This window comes from Chenopodium album, chromosome 12 (genome assembly GCF_948465745.1).
Source record: "Chenopodium album chromosome 12, dcCheAlbu1.1, whole genome shotgun sequence".
NCBI classification, from domain to species: Eukaryota; Viridiplantae; Streptophyta; class Magnoliopsida; order Caryophyllales; family Amaranthaceae; genus Chenopodium; species Chenopodium album.
In genome coordinates, this window is record NC_137845.1 from 27218164 (window position 1) to 27240410 (window position 22247).

At 39.4% G+C, this 22247-nt stretch overlaps 1 long non-coding RNA gene across 1 annotated transcript; it reads right to left on the reverse strand.

Annotated features, from left to right (window-relative positions):
- Nucleotides 1–1456: 1456 nt before the first annotated feature.
- On the reverse strand, nt 1457–3855 carry LOC145572246 (uncharacterized). The gene is made up of 3 exons (XR_014096747.1): nt 3669–3855; nt 3318–3462; nt 1457–2316 (listed from the first exon to the last, which is right to left on the reverse strand). It is a non-coding gene; the product is annotated as an uncharacterized LOC145572246 (long non-coding RNA).
- Between the last annotated feature and the right edge of the window lie 18392 nt (nt 3856–22247).

Sequence of the window (22247 nt, forward strand, 5' to 3'; positions counted from 1 at the left end):
TATGTGAATAGTGAAAAAAGTCAAACTATAATGCTTATTAAAACACGGAGAGAGTATAATATATCAATTTTGTTGGTGCAACAAAGGCAACCAAGTTCAAGAAGATGAGAGAACTCAATGTGGGAGATCTTGGTTGGCTCCATCTTTGGAAGGAGAGGTCTAACTAAAAGAAAGAACAAACCCATGCTAAGGACCCAAGGTCCACTTGAAATTGTGGATAAATATGGACTGAATGCCTACAAGCTCAAGCTAGGCCACTTAGAGATTTCGGAGTACATGCCACCTTTCGTGATCTCTCCCCTTCACTTAATGAAGTAAATATTGATGAAGAAAATTATTCTAAAAACCACAGAGAAGATCGCCTGGAGGTCGCCTTCAAAGAGACTGCTATAGGGAAAGAAAGAAATCGACTACCCAATATGACATGGTAAGCTTAGACTTAACAACTAGTAAAATGTTAACAAACGACGTTAGCTTAATGTTACAACTTGTTTTGGGTAAAAATACCCTTTTTACGTGGCCCAATTAGAAAGGGACACGTGTCAGCTCAAGACAGGCCAACGTGGGTCACTCACATTCTGACACGTGGCATCCTAAATCAGTAGAGGAAATGGCGGCCTTCAGGGCCCAATTTCCGAGAAAGCCGCAATACGGCGTAGCTAATTAGGTTAGAATGACCTAAGGGGAACATATTCTACTGACCGAGATTTCCCCCATTTTCGGGGCACGTTTATTTATTACAAAATACTTGAATTCTCTCACATCAGAGAAAACACCTGATATTGGAATCCAAGAAAATCTCGCTTTTATCTTTTCCGCACTTTTTACTTTTCTCCGGACACGTTCTAACTTGATCGTCGAAGGCAGAGCTCCTACCAACCGGAATCTTCGTTATTTTGCAGGTACAAACAGAAGACTCTAGGCTTAGTGATGTAACTCTCCCGAGGAACCAGAAAAACCCCAAAATATTTGGCGTCATCTGTGGAGAGAGTACCTCTAAGATGGTTCAAGAGTTTGTACCACCACCTGAACCCAACCGGCCTCGAGTCGATGGGGAGGTCTATTCAGACCATGCACTAGTGGAAAAAAGGTCATCCGTAACGGGCAAAAACAGCCTATCCATAACGGGCGTTACGTATGCTGCCGTTACGGATAGACAATATTATTTGTAACGGGCAGTGTCCGTTACAAATAAGTAGTTATTTATAATGGACAAAACAAGTGTCCATTACAAATAACGGGTTATTTGTAACGGATATGTCAAATGCCCGTTACAAATAACGGGTTATTTGTAACAGACATGTCAAACGCCCGTTACAAATAACCCATCATTTGTAACGGGCACTTATTTTGCCCGTTACGAATAACGAGATTATTTGTAACGGGCATTCAAGAAAAAAGATCCAGCATATGCTGGATCATTTATTAATTAATGAGATAAATTTATATTTAATACAAGTATAGTACAATTAATATAGAATCTACATTATTCAAAAAAAAAAAAAAAAAATACAATTTACAAAAGTCTAAGCATTATCACCTTATAAAATATAAATAAACTTGTAAAAAGAAGAAAAGCATATCTCAATTGTAATAATAATATAACAAGTTTATTTAAGACTAATATAAGATTTAAGGGAAATTGTTCCGTGTACTCCTAGGGTTTTGAAAAATGAACAGTGTACCCTTGAAAACTTTCAAATGCACCATGTATCCTTGAAGTTTGTAAAATCGTCTTACAAATGCACATATCATTGACTCATCAAACTAAAATTATGCCCACACACTAACTCATTTTTAGTACTTTATATTTATGGAATAAAACCACCTAAAAGCATAAATTACATCAAAATTTAAACTCCATCGATCATTCTAAATCCTAAACTTTAAGGTGTTAGAATTTGATTTATCAATTAAGTTTGCTAGATAATTAAATGCTTTAGCATTATACTAGCATTACACTATTACAATTTAATAGAATTTGATGCTTATAGCCTATATGGGGTCTCAATTTAACAAAATTATCATTTGTTATATGAGTCTAGGGTATTTGGTGCAAATTCTTACAAACATCAGGGGTACACGGTGCATTTGAAAGTTTTCAGGGGACGGTGCATTTTTTAAAACCTTAAGAGTACACAGAACAATTTCCCAAGATTTAAATGATATTCCTCTAAATTACTATTGAATAATTTACATCTTCCACCATTTTTCAGAGTTGCTGGAACTTGATATCCTTTTCCTTGTCATCAATCTTAAACTCTGCATCCCTTAATGTCTTTGAATTGGTGCCTTTCTTGAATGCAAGGATGATTCCTAAATCAAACAAAGAAGATAAAACTTTGTAAGTAGAAGGAATGAAAATTCTCAAGTTATACGACCGGAAAAATCCATATTGCTTACAAGTATTAAACAATTAACAGCAATGAAAATTCCCAGATCTGAAAACTATATATACAGTATATAAACTGAAACTAACTCATTGAAAGAATTTTAATAGCATTTTTTGAACTTAAAATCCCAATTCACAACTACAAAAAATCTTACTTTTTGGACAGAATGTTTAGCTTTATTCAATTAAAACTAAGAGTTATTGTATCAAACAAAACATCAGCAAAAAATTCAAGACAAAATATCAAACTTTCATGGTATCCCAACTATCTGTAGAAAATATATGTTTTCTTTATTTCAGTTCCGGATTGATATGAACTTGCAAAGTTGTATTGCATATTAATTAATTAAGTTTTACAATGAGCTGAAATAAAAACTTGGTCCAATAGCTTCGATTTCATGAGGTTAGACTTTCATAACTATTGTTAGATTTCTGGAAGTCAACACGCCTTAACAATCAAATCATTTGCTTTCATGCATTTGATAATCCAAAAAATCTAGACAAATTTGAAAAAGTAAAATAAGAGCCTGTTCTCATACATTTATTTTCAGTTCAATTCAGTTCAATTCAGCTCTAATAAGTTCAGTTCAATTCAGTGCAGTTTATGTCTAATGATATTGCTAAATCAGCTCAGCTCAGCTGAGTTCAGTCAATTAGAACAGACCCTAAGTATCAAAACCAATATTAAATAAAGACGAAATAATACAAAAATATCAAATACAAAAATTTGTGATGGGTTTTGAGATGACGAAAATTCGAATAAAAAGACCCAAAAAAAATTGAAAAAAAAATGGAAGATATAATACAATCACAATACAATTTCAATGATTTTAACAATACCCAACATGCATAGTTCCTTAAAATTCGAAAGAACAACTATAGATCTATAAATTATGAATGAATAAACATAGATCTACTCACGCACCTGAATTCTACTCCCCCTGATTATGTCGTCTGCCGTCGAGTCTACTCCCCTACTTCACACCTTTATTCGCATAAAATGGTGGTAGTGGTGGCGGCAATTGCTGAGGTAGTGGTGGCGGAGACTACGAGGTACTCAGATTTGCTCCCTTGCACATCATTAAATTGAAAGATCAAACTACTATGATGAACGAAGAACAAAATGCAAATAAAACCTAAATTAAAAGCCAAAAACAAATCTATATCCTCAAAATAAATAACGAAGAAAAACGATTATAAACCAAGAATTCTACCCAAATAACAACAATTTTTGAAAATGTGAGACCAAAATTACCCATCAAAGCACAACCACTACCTTCGTTGTTTGTAAATCGGAAAAAGCATGAAAAATACCAACACGATTATGTACCCATCAAGCTCGGAGTGCATTTTTCTGAAGAACCTAAAATATTTTAAAAGCATCATACATGACGACATGAGTGAATTGAGTGAGGAAAAGAGAGAGAAAGAGTGGGGAGAAGAGAAAGAAAGAACAAAGTGAAACCCTAATAAAACTAATGGGCTCCTCTCATCAGTTGGACCAAACTTTTGTATCGGGCCATGTGCCCGTTAGGATACTAATTTATTCGTAACAGGCACATGGTAACCGTTCAACAGGCAATATTTTGCTCGTTAGGAATATTATATATTTGTAACGGATTGCTATTTTGCCCGTTATAAATATATTTAATGTAACGGGCATAGCTTTACCCGTTACAAATAGCCTGTTACGAATGACAATTTTTCCACTAGTGATGACACAGATGACGACATAGAAGTTGAAACCCATGTGGCCTCTGATGGGTCACTCATCTCTAAACGCATCCGTCCTAGGGATAAACTGGAATAGGGCGACAACCAGGAAGGTACAAGTAAACCCTCCGGACAATCGACTAGGGAATCCAAGTCCGCGAGAGGGCAGGCTCTCGTCACTAGAGACGAACTCATGAAATTCATGACTAGTTTTAAGGGGGAGATTAAGGAACTGATCAACAAAAAGACGGTTGGCTACAAGGTTCAGTCGGCCAAGAAGTCTCCTCATGCTGAGAGGAGAAAGCCAGTCAGGGACAGGCAGCCTACTCCACACCCAAAGGAGAAGGCCACGGCCGCCATAGACTGGTCCAAAGTTCTTCTACCCCAGACGGGTACAAGGAAAGTCATCCGGAAAGTCTAGCCGTATGGCAGCAAGAAATCATTTTCTGATGCTCGACATATCATTGAGCATAAGAGAAATCAGTAGTTGTATGAGTTGCCTTCTACATCGAGCTTCCCAGACAACTTCAAGAATACCTCGGCAAGGTATTCCCACCCAGCTCATGAGAGCCCGTCAAGCGGCCAGTCCGTCTATACAGGCCCTCAGATGATTGGATTATCCCCGTATGTGCCTCATATGCCATACGGGCAGTATACCCCACCTTACATGCAGCCGACCCTCTTTGGAGGTCAGGTGACATATAATGTCCAACCTTTGGACTGGCAGCTCCGGTTGCTAAAACTTGGTGAATAACCTTCTGCGTTCACCAAGGAGATAACCTAGGCGGCACAGCCGGCCAAGGTTAAGAATTTCTTGGTTGGTACCTATGATGGTACCACCAATCCTGAAGATCACCTCATGCCCTACATCAACCTCATGTATCTACAGGGGTTGGATGATGCCACCTGGGTGCAGATGTTAACCGGCTACATTGAAGGGCATTGCCCAACAAAGGTTTGACAACTTGCCAGCCGGATGTATTGACAGCTTCAAGAGGCTTGCCTTCTTGTTTGCTTCCAACTTCTCGATGAACATCCCTGCCAAGAAAACAAGTCTTGACTTGAGCACCATCTGGCAGGGAGAGAGAGAAGGACTTCGCTCCTACGTCAGGCGGTTCAATCTAGTGAGAATCCAGATTCAAGGACTGTTTGACGAGGTTGCCTTTAAGTTTGACCTCATCAGGAAAAGGGTTTTCACCTTCTAAGAGGCGTTGATGGAGGCAGAAAGCTTTATACAAGCGACCGACCTCTGCTCGCCCAGCAATAAGTCAGTCTCCAGGAAGTCTTAGAAACAAAAGGAGAGTCGGCCTGCTCTGTGGGCTCTCATAGATGAAGAGAGCAAAAGAAGTCTGGGCGATTGACGATTCTTAACAACCGTCCCAGAAGAACAAGAAATAATTTAAACCGTACGTCCCCAAGTACGAGTTTAATAAGGACTGCTACTCTATCCTCGTGGAGATCAAGGTTGAGAAGCCGGTTGCAATGAAAGGTTCTGCAAAAAATCGGAACCAAATAAGTACTGCCACTTCCTTGAGGATGTCGGCCATAACACCAACAACTTTTGTAGCCTCAAGCGGATGTTGAACCGTCTAGCTGACAAGGGAGTGCTGAAATCATACATCCTACATTCCAAAGTGACTCTGGACGGATCCCGGGCAGTCGTCCTAGAACACACTACCCAGCCTACTAGTAGTTCGGACAGTGATAAAGAGCAGATCTATACCATAACAGCCAGATTCGCGGGAGGTGGCCAGACCATTCGGGGCACCAAGGACCATCTGAAAAACATGGTCAATGTTGTTGATGAGGGGCAAGCGTGTGTTAATAGCACCTTCCCAGAGGTCTTCATTACTAAACAAGATCGGGGCAAAGTCCGCCGGCCGCATGACGACCTGGTTATCATTGAATGTAAGGTCGCCAACAAACTGGTTGGCCGGACCCTTACTGACACGGGTAGCTCCTCTGACATCATCAGCTACAAATGCTTGTCCAGGTTGAAATACAAAGCCGACAGCATGCCTACCGTCTCCCACCCTCTTGTTGGTTTTTGAGGAGGAGTTCTGCACCCAGTCGGGCAGGTAGACCTACTCATCCGGCTGGGAGAGAAGGGAAAGGGACGTTACATGGTCGTTCGATTCTTGGTGGTTGAAAAGCTGACCACGTATAACCTTATTCAGGGCCGTCCTACTCTAAACGAGTACAAAGCCGTCATCATCCCAGCTCTCATGCTGCTGAAGTATGAAAGGGATGATGGATTTGTTAGCAGCCGTTCAAGGAGAGGAGCGAATAAACCTTGATGATATCAAGGATCCTGACCCAACCCCACCAGCCGTCAAGAAAAGAAAAGCTGATCAGCTGGTGTTGTTGAAGAAGGAAAAGCAATAGCAATCACTGACCTAGGAACGGTGGACGGCTGCTTTTGCGAAGTTGGGTGCAGACTTGCACCTTCTACTGAAAGAATTCAAAGACATTTTTTTCCTTTGATGTGGAAGAGATGCCAGGCATTAGCCCGGATCTCGCTGTCCACAAACTCGCCGTCGATCCGAAAAAGAAGCCTATACGACAAAAGAAAAGAAATCACAGCGATGAGTGAAGTCAGGCGGCAGCTGCCGAGGTCAAAAAGCTGTTAGATGCAAGGTTCATTCGGCCATGTAACTTCCTTGATTGGGTTGCGAACGTTGTGCTTGTATAGAAGCCGAATGGTACCTGCCGCATGTGTGTAGATTACACTGACTTGAATAAAGCATGTCCAAAGGACAATTACCTGCTTCAAAAGATCGACAGTCTGGTCGACTCTACAATCGGGCATGTCTTGATGAGCTTCATGGACGCGTACTCAGGCTTTCATTAGATTCCCTTGTGGAAAAAAAGATCAAGAGAAGACGGCATTCCTCACTAATCAGGGGTTATTCTGTTATATTGTGATGTCGTTTGGATTGAAGAAAGATTAATGTTGTCTTCATTAATCAAATTGGGTGGAACGTAGAGGCGTACATTGATGACATGATAGTAAAATCCAAGCTGCAGACGGATCATCTTGCTAACCTTCGAGAAACCTTCACCACACTCAGGCAGCACAAGGTCATGCTCAATCCCAAGAAGTGCGTATTTGGTGTTGAGTCTAGGAAGTTTCTCGGATTTCTAATTGATCAAAGGGGGATAGAGGCCAACCCAAAGAAAATACAGGCGGTAATTAACATGAAGTCACCCCGCCCTGTCAAAGAAGTTTAGAAACTAACCGGTTGTCTGGCAACATTGAGGAGATTCCTCACCCAGTCAGGTGACAAGTGCCTCTATTTCTTCCAAGAGATTAGAAAGAAGATAAGGTTTGAATGGGGGGATGATGCTGAGGCGACCTTTCAAAAATTGAAAGAACATGTGTTAGACTGAACTCGATGTTATATGACACGACATGACTCAATGTGCATGTCTCGTGTGTGCATTGTATTGTGATTGTGCTCGTGCGACTTGAAAATGCAGAAAAAGCAAAAATTTTCCGTTATTTTTGTGGAGGGTACTGACTTTCTCCTGAAAAAGAAAGATGCAAAAAGAAAGGAGTAAAGTGTTTGAGACCGCATGTTGAATGAGTTTAGTCAAATGTTTGTGCTGATGTTATATCTCATGGTGCAAGGATCGTAACATCCTAGGCAATCTCAATTGTTGACTCGATGATGAAAGTATTTAGGTAACTTAGGCACGGAGGCTAAGTACTTCATACTTTGTGATGCAATGATGATTATGATAATGAGTGATCTTGATATGACAAGGCGTGCTTCATCGTTGTGTTAAGATTTAATGACAAAGGATTCCTAAGGGAAGGATTATTTGGTCATGTATCTGTGATGTGTGTGAGAGTGACACTAAAGTTAGGCTGCAAGGGCTAAGTGTGTGAAAAAATATTTTGAAAAGAGTCAAATGATGGTGACTCTTAGGCTGGGTAGGCTAATGATGTAGGGATCAAGCCCCTAAGTCTAGCTCTGATAGGGATGAGCATTGGAGATCCCTTAATATGATTATGTATGAATATAAATATGAATATGAATGTGAATGCATTTTTATTATGGTCGCACCTCGATGTGAGGTTGCCTACGTATCCGTTAGGAATCAGGCCGAACGTAACTCAAGCCGAACCTCGCACAAGTGTGTGTATACCTCAAAGAGGTCTTTGAAGGGTGGTAACGTGGTTAGGCTAAAGGTTGAAGAAGAAGGGATAAAGGATCAAGACCCAAGATAAGCCCCCGAGGTGTGCAACCTTGCTTTTGAATCTTTGTATTTGTATGCTTGAGGTTTTTCACTTTTGAACTCTCTTTTGTTTATATTTTTGCTCTTTTTTTTTTTTGCTTTTGCATTCTTTTATTTTGATGAGTGTGGGCAATCCCGATCATGCGGTCTATCACTCACTTGGCATTCATGTTTCTCAGGCACGGTACCGAGCACCCGATAAGAGACGCAATCTGAGACGTGTTCTTATCAGAGATATGCTTATATCAAAGACATTAGAACACTTGCCCTTTAGCACACTTTTATTTCTTTTTGCTTTTTTTTGGAATTTTGAGATTTTTGTAACATTACTCAAGCTTTTGCATTTGGAAATTACATAAGTTGCACACCATCCCATCCCAAGGTTAAGTAGATGTAGGTTGAAAAAAGAAAAGTCAATCGTTAGACAAAGCTCAAAGTGGTTCATCAAGAAAGGATTATATATTTGAAGGGTGAAAGGTGATATGATATGGGTAAAATGGGTGCCTCAAATCATTGGTATACCTTGTGCTTAGTCCGGCAAATTTTTTTATTTTTTTATGATGCAATGCAATGATCATATGCAAGAAAAGAAATGGTTATTTTATTAAAGGAAAAAGAAAAACCTATGGAATAAATTTAAGGAAGACAAAAGGTGTCTATGCTAGACTTATTGGGGAAGGGGAAATCAAAAAGAAGAAAAGAAGTCACGAAATCTTGTCGTTGAAGCTCATCTTGTGTCTTGCGCTTATCATCACTCGATCTTCTTGCTAGCTGGAGGGAATGGAAGCTTGTTTGCATCGATGAGGTCTTGAATGAGATTTTGAAACTTGCAACATTGATTTGTAGTATGAACGTTGCTTTGGTGGTACTTGCAATAGGAGTTTGGGTTCCATTCAGGTGTTCTTCTTTCAAGAGGAGGATCTTGTATAGGCCCAATTGGAGTGATGAGTCCCTTAGCAAGGAGTCGATCAAAGGCAAGATTGTAGCTCTTCCCAATTGGGGTGAACTTTCTTTCTTGTTCTTTGGCCTTTAAAGCATTTTTATTGATTCGACTTCCATTTTGATAGGAAGAAGAGGAAGAAGGATTGCCGTTCTTCCTGCTCTTGCCATCATTGTTATTGATTTCGACCTTCTTGTTGCTTGGAGGAACACAAAGGCAATTTGAATCAACGAGATCTTGAATGTGATCCTTAAGGGTGAAGCCCTTTTCTGTGGTGTGACCATGTCCTCTATGATATCTGCAATAGGAGTTTGGATCCTAGTTGGGAAGCCATTTCTTAGGTGGTGGGTCTTGACTTGGACCGATGGGATGAATGAGGTTTCGACCGTGAAAATAGTCAAAAGCTTCATTATAAGTCATTCCTATTGGTGTGTACTCTTCAATGGTCCGTTTTACCCGTGGCTTAGGAGCATTGAATTTTTCCTTAAATTCTTGATGGGAAGAATTGAAGAAGAAGGAGGATACTTGTCCTTTTCATTCTTATGGTCCTAGTGATGATAGCATTGTTCGATGACTGAAATCCTATTTGCTAGGCTTTCCACCATACTCAAGAGCATGGCAATGATATCTTGCAGTTTTCGAACGTCTTCTTTTAGATTTGACGAGTTTTCCTTGGTATCATCTAAGAAAATTGTTTCATTCTCCTCAATCATGGTCACTTCATCGATAGAGGTTATATAGACTGCCTCGATCGTGGGCTCACCTACAGGTGTGATAAGGAGCGAAGGATCAAAAGATATTTGATATTCTGTGATGGCTAGAACCTCGAAAGTTTTATTGTCATCGATCAGGTCTTGAATAACTTCTTTGAGTTTGCAATAATCCTTAGTGTCGTGACCCCTTCCCTGGTGGTATTTGCAGTGTTGTTTAGGATTCCACTTAGGTGGCCTGGCTTCTGGAATTGGGTCTTTGATGGGTCCTATGGGCATGACTAGTCCTTTGTGGTGTAGCTTTTCGAAAGCTATCTCGTAACTCATACCAAGTGGAGTGAACACTCTTTTCGACCTTTGGATTCGTTGTTTAGAGGTGTTTGTAGCATGTACTTCATTAATGGGAGTGGAAGAGAAAGGATGGTCGTTCTTCTTTCCTTTCGCATAATAAACTTTCAAAAGGTCGTCTTCGATATTAATGCCTATATTGTAAACAGCTTTGAAGGTATTTAAATTGCATTGATATTTTAAGTGCTTTTGGTATTCGTCTTGGAGATTCTTAATGAACATCCTTACGGACTCTTTTTCGGTAGGAACCTCTACCATCTTAGCAGAAGTTTCCCTCCACCTGTTGAAGAAGTAAAACCTTCGTTTTCCTTTTGCTTCAACATCTCAAGTTTCCTATGGTCAGTTTCAACTTGAATGTTGCACTTGTATCTATAAATGAAAGCGTTTGTTATAGAATCCCAAGAGGTGATCTTCTCTTTGTCTAGGGAGACCATTGTTGACAAACGGTTTCTAAAGATAGTGAAAATAGTGAATGGAAAACTTTCCTATCAATTTCCTTAATATTCATTATAGTTTCGAAAGATCTCAAATGGAAGTAAGGGTTATCTGTTGGCTTGAACTTAGGGATGTCATTGGCATTGAACTTTTGCAGAAGAAGTTCCTGGTCTACCGAGACCCCTTGTGAGCTAATTCCTTGATACTTATAATCGTTGGAAATATTGCTTAGAATCTTTTCTATGACCTCAAGCTGTCGTTGCTTGCTAGGATCGTTAACTTGAAAACGAGGGCCTTCAACATCTCAGTTAGGTTATTCATGTTTTGCTTCAACTCATCAACTTCTTGTTGGGAAGCCATTCGTACGAACTTTTTCCGGTGTCTAATGGGTTTGTCGAATAGTAGCACTTGAACGAATGTGTTGTCTTTGATTAAGCGCCCTTCTCTCCTTGACTTATTGTTAATTGTTTGACTCAAACTTGATTCAACATGCATAGATGGAAAGATCATGGAGTATGAGGGGAATGATATGTATGGAGAAAGCATGTAAGATGAAAGTAGAAGAAATGTGTGAGGTATGTAATGTACGAAAAATGATGTGAAAGAACGTGGAAAGCTATAGAAATTTCTTGAATAGGACGGATCCCCAACTCGAATGATGGAAAGGACGACTCACGTATGGACCTAAGACATGGTCATGGTGAAATACATATACAAAGTGTGTTCTTAAAAAGTGAGTGAAAGTGGCATGTTCAAGACTCGTGTCATGACCATGTGACTAGACATATGATTAGAATCGAACAAAGACTAAGTTAATACCTCATGTATATGTACTAAACTGGACAGGCTGTAGTATTTTAGTCATAACTTTTTATCTGTGACTCTGAATTGGACGAAACCAAAAATTAAAGATAAAACTTGGGGCTACAAATCCATAGGCTGGACGACTCGTAATTCTTTCTAGAACTCCGGCTATGACCAAAACAAGTTGACGTTTGTGCGGTATATGGGAATAAAAATGCGGGTTGACTCAAAGGAACTATGACTCGATTCTAGACATATTTATTAGCTCAAATTAATTAAGCAAAGTCATTTAGTCATTGGTTAACTTATTTAATTAAGCATATTTATAATCACAAGTCAAACCAAATGGTTAGTTTAATCACATATAAATATGCATAAGTAAATAATGCACAAGTAGTCAAATAGTCACAACATGATGCAATGAGTTTGCAACCTAACCATGGCTCTAGTTTTCTAAAGTTCAAGGATAAGGGTAGTCAAAAGAGGGTCCATGGTTATGAGTCCAGATGCATCGCGCGGAAGCCTTATCTTTGTAAGGGTTGGCGCGTATGGATGGGACCCCACAAGTTAAATTTGTTTCCATGGTTTGGTGAATTCACAAACTCGGATGTACCCTTCGTTGCAATGAGCGTTCGATTGGGTAGATGAAGCGTGAATTCTCAGAGGGTTATAGCCATATGTAGAACACATATGGGTTTCAGAAAAGAGGGAAAAAACTCAATTAGGAAGTAAAATTGGCCAAACAGTGCTAGAATCGGTCAAAGCAAGAAGAAAGACATCTGGCTCGGTATTGGAAGAACTTGGCGCGAGACAATAGGGACCATTGCGAGGACATGGCCCTGTCGCGTCGCGATATCGCTATCGCATCGTGACAGACCATCGCACTGCGATGGGCACTGTTTTCTCAGCGCTAGTTCCTACATGCCTCAGCAGCTTTATGTGTTCGTAGAATTTTCCAGTTTTTCGCAGTATTTTTTCGATTCTAGTTGTGAAAGATATTTCCCAAATTTCTTACGTGTAAAAAGCCTATGTTTTTGACGCATTACGGATGGTCTTTCCAATGCGGAACTTTTTATGCTTATGCCAATAATGTCAATCAAAATTTCGCACATGAATACTTAGAACTTTTCGAGTCTCATCCACTCATTCTAAATTATTGCCAAAATAAAGTTTAGGAATTAAAATAGAAATCCTCCCCAGTGGAGTCGCCAAAAAACTGTAGGGAATATTTCAAGCATCCCACACTTGAGCCCCCCTATGATCATACACTTAAGTATGGTGGCGTCCAAAGGGAAGGAAGCTAGAGCAAAAGAGTCGCCAACAAGTTTTAGGAACTTGAAAACCGTTCACCGGGTGAAGGTTACACCCCTTCACGATCCATGAGATCGCTAACTCCATAGTGGTCTGGAACCATGACTGGATATTCGGGGATGAAGGTATAAATCCAATCTAAAAGACATTGAACCTGCCCTAAAAATAGGCCTCTACTTTATTCTTCTCAGATTCATGTGCGCTTCCTGACTAACATACAATCAATACATTAATCCTAGACCTGTTTAATCTATGTTGGTTGATTATTAATGTACAAATAAATCTATTATTGATCACTTGAATCAAAATCATATTAGCCTAAATAAAATTACTAAATATCTTATTAAGCGTGATTTCGAGTACAAATTCCCTTTAAACCTGCAAGAGAGGGCGTGATCAAGCAATAACAATAATATATCAAGCAACATAATAATATTGATTCAACAAATCATCATCATCATAATAATCTCAATAAAGCATAATAATATTATTAACAAGATCCTAGGCATGATACTAACATGATTAATAACAAATCCTAGCATGTCACTAAACAATAAAGATCAAAGCTTTAGCCTTAACATGATACTAACATGATAGAAGAAAATAGAAAGCAACCTAAACATGATACTTGAAAGCAATAAAAACATCCTAATATGATACTAGGAATTAAAATAATGTGAGCATGCTTTCAACAAAATATAACAATAAAACAACTTACTTTGTTGCCACGTATCTCTTTCTATCAAAACAATACACACGTCAGTAACTTCAATAAAAATATCAAATCAAACAATTAATTTAAATAATTGAAATAGGGATTTGGGACCAAACCCTCAGAAATTATCTACCTTTCACGTCGAGGGCGAAGGCAACTTCGAGCTTGGCTAGGTATGTCTAAGTCTCGTGATGGAGGTATATTGTATTTTGAAAAGAGGAGGCTTAGAAAGAGGGAGAAAGAATAAACTTCTAGCTTGTAGAGAGAATAGAATAGAAAGATGATTGTTGATGATTGTTGGTGATTAAAACGGAGGAAATCGACGCTATTTATAGAGAAAAACGATCGTAAACGTTTAGAAAAGAGTTAGAATTCAAATCGGATAAAAATTCCTTTTGACGCGGCAAGATAAAAAGTATCGCGGCGCATAAGATTATCACGACGCAATAGGATTATCGCGTCGCGATAAAAACAGTTTTTTGCAAATTTTGTTTTTATCATAACGTTTGATCCATAAGTCCAAAAAGGCAAATAATATGTTGTTGGAAATCTCGTGAAGTCTACTTTCCAACTCAATTTAAATCAGATTAAAATCTTTTGTAGATAAAACTATATGACCGAAATAGTGGATGGGTGTCAATTTTGGATAGAGTTTCGTATTTCTTTCATATCTTTTTCGTTATAGCTCGGAATTAATATTATAATATATCATTGAAAAGATAATTTCAAGATCTATCCAACCATTTAAGATTAGGATAAAAATTATGAGGTGCAAAAATAATATCTGACTGTCTTTGAACATCTTTCATTTTGATAGGATTATGACATTCAAAAAGAGAAGTTTTATTCAATTTCAAATTTATCTTATCTTTTCAAAAAGGATAATTAAGATCTTTTAGAAAATTATAGAAGCTTATAATTAATCCTAATTGGTTTAGGAATATAATCAAGATTAATGGACCCTCCACATGATCATTGGGTCGCACATCAAACTTGTTTAGACCCAGTTTAGTATTTTGACCATAACTTCCACATTATAACTCGGAATTGGGCTTATAATATATCATTGGAAAGGTATTTTCAATCCCCATCCAACTACAAAGTTATTGGAACCTAATTATGGACTATACTAAACTGTTTTGGACGATTTTCATAAATAGGATACGAAATGAACGATTTTCGAAAACATAATGAATTATTTTTATTAAAACTTTTTAGAAAACAGAAAATTCACGAGACTCTTCAACATTTCACCTTGCTCGATATCAATGACGTGAAAAGTACTCATCACTAGGTTTGGTTTTCGGGGAGACACAATCAGGTGTCTACAACCGTCTCTTAACCCCATATAACAAATTTAAGCTAAGTCTAAGAACTTAGTGGCTAAAACATCCATCTTAGAACACATAACGAGGCCAATGGCCGGACGATAGTAAAATTTATAAATCCGTCTGCTCCAACATAAGTACGGCGTCCGGCGACGCCCATTTGGGTGAATTCATCGCAGAAAGCATCTCCCATTTGGGTGGCACATTGCTCTATAAACATATACAGATGGCCAAGATTGAACGGCCTAATTGGTCAACTCATAGCTGTCTGACTTAAAGAATCTAAAAAGAACGCAACCGGGCTTATAATAAAACCGTGTGTCTAAAGACACTGCCGGAGATCAAGCGTAGTTCTTACTTAGATTATAGCTTGAAATTATGTACCTCTAAAAAGTCCTCCCAATGGGGCAGGACCTAGAGTATATAATTAGATTACAAACACCCCAAACGGTAAGAAAAGTAGTTCATTTAAGCTGCTTAAACCGCCTGGGCTAACGGCCTACCCGCCTGCAAATTAGATGGTTGTGTACTTGGTTTGGGGCCATCACTACTCTGATTGATTGACTCTGGAACATTATCATACTCTTTAAAGTATCAAAAGTTCCCAAGTAAATCAATCAGGGTTTGAAACCAACCACGTACACAGCCGCCCAGGGGCAAAGGATAGCCGGCTTGTTAGTTGCCGCATGTTATTAATAAGTTGGCAATAATTCAAACATATATATCTAAAAATTCAAAAATGCAAACAAAATCGACTCAGCCGGTATCTTTCATAAGATTAACCCGACCAAAAGGCCGGGAGAATATATCAACCGGATACCTATTTGGACAAAAAATTTACAAGGGGGAAAAGAAGTTTGTTGAGTTACTCGACTCCCTAGTCGGTAAAAATATAAAGTACTCGACACGCAGACCGGAAAGAAAAATATGGAACGCTTGAAGGCTAAGTCTGATGAGGCGGAGGAACTTGCTGGCTTTGGCTGGAGGAAGGCTCTCCTTGAGTCCGACTAGTTAGAGGCAGAATGGGATCAGCAAGAGTTGAGGCTTGGACGGTCTCAATCGAGATCTAGTCATCCTGCTGGACTCCTATTTCCACGTCTTCCTCTTTTTCATCCTCTTCCTCTTCATTCTCAAAGGCGATGTTGGCCCATTCCTTGAAGGGAGCCAGAGCAGCCAGGTGCAGAACCTGAGCTTCAAACACTTTTAAGGCATACTCATACCTCAGCCGGAAGAACTCCCATTTGGTCTTCGGATGAATGATCTGCCACGCTAATTTCATGCTCTTTTTACAGTCTTTCTCATTCTCCGCAATCAGCCAGGTCTGCTCTTTAGTATTTGCGTCCTTGTGCTCATTCCACATTTGGACCATTTCATCCTTGAGCCGACCGACGTTTGCTTGAAGCTTGGTGTTCTTAGTGTTGGCTCCTTCTAGTGCCTTAAGTTCAGGCAGGACATTCTTAAGTTTGAGCTCAAGGTCCTTAGCGTTTTTGTTGTCTTCCTTAACCGCAGTCGTCAGGGTCTTGACCAGCTCCTCCTGTTTCTACTCTTGAGCTTTAATTTCAAGTTCACTCATGGTATTTTGATATTGAGCAGAGTTGAGAGCATTCAAGGCCCTCTGGTTAGCGTCATTTACCTCCTCCTGTTTCCTTCTAAACGGAGCATTAAGTCCGTCCACTCTCATCATTTCCTGTAGAGCACAACTTGCAAAATAATAAGTTATTCTAGACACTACCAAAACTTAATTAAGTAATAAAAAAGGCGAGTTACCACAGGCAGCAGGGAATAGATACGTTCTAGATTGACCGTATGCAGAGCTGATATTTTCTCCTTCTCTGACCGGGTAATGGTCCTCAGCATTCGCTTTGAATACTGTTGGATGTCCGGCCGCATTTGGGAGAAATATACATTAGAAGAACTGTACGGTGAGATAGCAGCATAGGCGGCACCTATATTGTGCCGACTGCGTAATGAATCCCCCGATTGAGTAACATGAGATTTAACTCTCATATACTCAAGCGGTCATGGGAGTTCGAAGCAGTCGTTCATACCTTCTGCTCCGGGCTGAGGGATCTCCCCACCCCAGCTAACAAGAACCGAATGTAGCATTGAGTGGGTCGCCGCTCTTTGACGCCTTGGAAACGTCCGACTCATTTTTGCCAATCTCAGCGCTCTCGCTGAGAGCCTTCATGGCAGCCAGGCTTTTACCCCCGGTGGTGGGTCTTTTTTGGGCAGTCGGCACAACTGAAGCCATTTGGGTTGTCTTGGTCTTGCTAACCTTGGGAGCCTTTTCTGGTTCCTCCACTCTACTCCATTTGAGCATCTTGTAGATCGACCTAGGGACAACCTTACTCCCACTCTGAAATTGAGAACAGGGGATACAGCCGGTTAGATACCGTTTGATGACAAAACTTCACAAAATAGAAAAAGTTAGTCGGGGCTTACCCTATCATTTTAGCTGGACCTTCCTTTGTTCCAGTAGATCCTTTTGGATCTGAGCGGTTGACTTATCAGGCGTCTTGTTTTCGTCAAACATCTTTAAGCCTTTTGCAACTGTAGACACCTAAAATGTCTCCCCGAAATAAAACTCGATGATGAACAACATTTCACCGCCATTATTGGTTGGTTTGAGTATCTAATCTTTTAATCCATATTTCTATTCACCATATTTCATAACCCAACCTAATTCTTAGCCTATTTCCCCACCCCATAACTTATTTTCCTCTTTTCGTGTCCACATCAAAAAACTGAGCTAATATGATTTTGTGGCTGTAAACTTTTGATCCAATTATTATTTTATTGGTTAGGCCTTTCAAAAATCTTTCCAAAGATATATCATAAGCCCAATTTCGATTTAAAACGAAGAAGATATGAGCAAAACACTAAACTCGGCCCAAAATCGATACCTTTTCACTAAAACGGCTATATCTTAAAATATACAAATTATTTTGACTTGATTCTAATTGAGTTGGAAAGTAGACTTGATAAGATTTCCTACGATATATTATATTCCTTATTTCAATTTACGGATCAAAAGTTATCATAGTTTAAAAAAACGCCTAAAAATTTGAATTACCGCGCAGCAGCTAAAACGCTGCGTCGCGGAAAAATTTGACGTGGCACGGTGCCTGGTGCCATGACACGGTAATCTTCACCGTGTCACTGTGCTTTCCCTTGTCATGGTAATTCTCACGCACTTATGAACTTGGACGCATTTCTGGAAAATTGTACACCGTGACACGGTGTGTTATACCGTGCCACGATGGATAGTGCCGTGTCGCGGTGTCCTTTGCCATGTCACGGTACACATACTGTGACACGAGATTTTTCTACGTACTCTTCGCATACAAATCTTCACGCGCTTTATCAGTTTAGTTGTATTTAGGGCAAAACTCTATGTCGCACCACGGTAGATTATACCGTGACACGGTGCTCAGTTACCGTGTCACGGCGCCCAAATTAGGGTTTATCTTTAGCTCTAGGGTTCCGTGCATCCTCTTATTCATTTCCTCTATAAATACAAGCCTCATTTCTGCAGTTTGGGGCATCAAATAATTCTCTATTCTCTCTTTTATGCTCTAGCCTAAACACTAGCCTACCCTATTATCTCACAATACTTCCCTTAAGCACTCTAAGGAGTCCATACTTTACCCGAGGTTCCATCCTTAAAGCAAGGGGTTAAAGGTAGAACCGTTTAAGGGTTTGGCCCCAAATCAACTTAATTTAATTTTAATTATTGTTTTATTAATTTCCTTGAAGTTACTAACGCGTTTATTATTTTGTAGTTGCCAGCAAACAAAATTAAAGTAAGGAATCATGTTCCTTTAATTTTTATTGTTTTTCTAACGATTGTTATTATGTTTTTCATATATTAATTGTTGGATTATTGTTGAATTGCTTACAATATTATTGTTAATTTTATTATATTTATTGATCACCATATTGCATGTTTAAAGGGAATATATAATTGAATATCACGCCTAATAAGATAATTTGGACAACTGATTTAGGTTCCTTTTTAATCTTGTTATTAATTAAAGTGATCACTAATATTTTATTTGGGGCGAATTGAATATTTTTTTTTTGTATTCCTTAGAGATTGCAGGAATCACTTTTCACTATAAGAATCGAGTAGAGGACAATACGGGTGAATGTGACTCCATGACTCACTTCGTACCATCATCCCCGATTCTCCTTTCGTGGTTCCGAACCATATGGAGTTAGTAATCTCATGGATTATGAATGGGGAGTAACCTTCACGGGTCAATCGTTGTTGCCTTTCGTTGTCCCTTTATCGTGGTTGCCTTAAATGATCCGTGAACGGTTTACAAGTTCCTTAAAAATTTGTTGGCGGCTCCCTACTTTCCTTGTGCCTAGTCGTTGTCCCTAATTGTACATGTCAATTCCTACTTCCTAAGAGTGCCAAGCATATTCACACATGCTTAACATAGGCGCACTTCGAACGACGCCTATAATTTGGCGACTCCACTGGGGAGGATTCTTGGTTATTTATCTATTTGAGTGATATGTATTTAATTAAGATGAGTGGATGAGACTTGAAAGATTCTTGAAAAGAATTCTTGTAATTAAATTGGCATTTTTGCATATGCATAGACGTTTTAATGTCGTATTTTAGTTTTACCCATAGGAAAAGTTGAATAACCTAATAGTGAACGAAGAAAACAGGCACCAGTTAGATTTTCTAATTGCCGCACCACGACATGACTACTGTGTGACGATGCAGTCTGCCGTTACACGACATTCTGTACCGTGACACGGTGTTTCCTTCCGTATCGCGGTAGTCCCAAAATCTTTCCAGTGGCTTTGTTTTTTATCACAGTCAGCTTCCTTCGATTTTTTCTGAAAAAAAATGTGTGTGTTCTACATACGTCTTAGCCTAGGGGAATTTAAGCTTTATCAACCCAAAAACGCTCATGGAAATAAGGGGTCATCCGAGTTATTAAATTCACCCAAACCATGGAGTCAAGTTCAATTTAATCACGAACTTGCGGAGCCGCCCGTTGGCATACACCCTCAAGGGAGGCTGCCTTGCTAACGCGTCCAAAATCTTAACCATGGTAGCCTTTTGACACCAAATAAACTTGATTATAGTGGAACATAGAACTTGACTTTAGGTTGCAAACTATTCTTTGCATCATTGTGCCTGTGTGCCCTATGTGTGATCGTTTTGATCTTAACCTTTACGAGTTTTCTTTGTCTATGGTGGTTTATTTTATGACTAACGAATGCCAATGGACCGTACTCACTTAGTAATTAGCGCAAACTCTAAAATTGATAAAAAAAATTGGAAAAAACACACAAAAATACTTGGAGCTGATCACCGCGCCACAATAATAAGTGTCGTGTCACGGCAGCTTGTACCGTGACGCGGTACAGTTCGCCGAGGGATGATGACAGTGGAATAGTGTCATGGTGCCCAGGAGATAAGTCTAGTCAGCTGTTTTTTAGTCTTTCGGGCTAATTTGGTCCTTGCGTCAGTCATTTTGGTTACTGTTTACATGTCTAGCCATGCGATCATACCACGAGTCTTATAACATCACTAAATCACTCACGAGTCAAGTATAGTCCATACACTTTCTTTATTTTCCGATTTGAGTCGTGCATCATGTCATTTATGATCGTATACTAGGTTCATGCACCCCTTTTTTCGTCATAATAAAAAATGAATGGAGCAATGAGTCAACAATTAAGTGAATTGTTTTATTTCATAGTACTTGGTCAAGGAGCAGGGGTAGATTAATACGGTTCGAGTCATTACCGCAATAATCCTTCAGATCTAAGAGGTGTTAAAAGAAAACTTCGCCATCTCCACACCACTTATCACCTTCAAACTACTTTCAGTTCGTTCTAATGGCCACTAAGGAAGATATTGAGAACATCAACAAATCCATCGAGGCACTATTTGCCATGATGCAAACCCTCACTACAAAGGTCACCACCATGGAGCAAAATAATGTCACTATGGCCACGATGGACAAAATCAAGGAACAAGTGAGTAAGATTTCCGAGGACTTCACCTATGTGCAGCAACTAGCCACTTCTTTGGCTGCCAAGGACAGACAACCTGAGAAGTTTTCCACCACTGACATCCCTAAGTTCAAGCCTACCGACAACCCAATGTTCCACTTGAAGGCCTTCTCTACAACCATAGCTCTAAAGGAATTGGACGTAACACTCTTCCCTACGGTGTTCCCTCTCTCCTTAGAGCATGCTTGTCAGCAATGGTTTTATTCTTTCGATGCCAAGCACATTGTAACTTGGCCAGATGTCACCGAAAGTATCATGAATCGCTACAAATGTAACATTCAAGCTAGAACTTCTGAGCGTGAACTCTCCATTCTCAAACAGAAAGAGAATGAAGGCTTTACTGCTTATTTGAACAGGTGGAGGGAAACAGATGCACTCTTAGTAGATCCCCCCCAAAGAAAAAGAGATGGTTCGCCTCTTCATCCAGAACCTAACTTACTAGTACAGGAAACATCTCAAATTTCTGCCATTGAACACTTTCGAAGCGGTATATGATATCGACATCAACATCGAGGACGAGCTAATAAAGACTGCTGGTAGTAATAATAACAACACTTGGAAAAACAAGAAGAACGAACTTCCTTCTTCTTTGTCTTCTAAGCACGAAAATACTGCCGTTGATTTCAATGAAGTGTTAGCTCTTGATGCTCCAATGCCCAAGAAAAGGAGAACTCCCACTCCTTTAGGAATGACTTATAATGCGGCCTTTGATCGCCTCTACAGTCAAGGCTTGATAACACATATTGGGCCATTTCTAGAGCCAAAACCTGAAGAAAGGAGCGCCAAGTGGAATCCCAATGCCCAATGCCCATTACAAGTAACATCAAGGAAGGGGTCACTCTACCGAACAATGCTAGAATTTGAAGGAAGACATTCTAGATTTAGTAGATGCCAATAAACTTCCCGTCCCTCCAGGTGGTAAGAAGTGATAAGAAGCAATGAAGACAAGGCGCACGGCGAGCCCTTTGCACGAAATTTCATGATTTCTTTTTTTTATTAGTTTCCCTTTCCCTAATTCAAGTCTAACATAGATTTCCCTTTCTGTAATTTGATAATTTTGTTAGATTATTTACCATTTTCATCAATAAATTGAGTATTCTTTACATCTCGATCATTTTCCCAAAAAAAAAAAAAATAATCAATTTTTGGACCAAACACAAGGTACACCATTGATTTGAGGCACCTTTGCAACCCATTTTTTCCAAAAACCATTCAAACATACACTCCATTTCTTGACACAAACCATTTTGAGCCTCGCCTAACG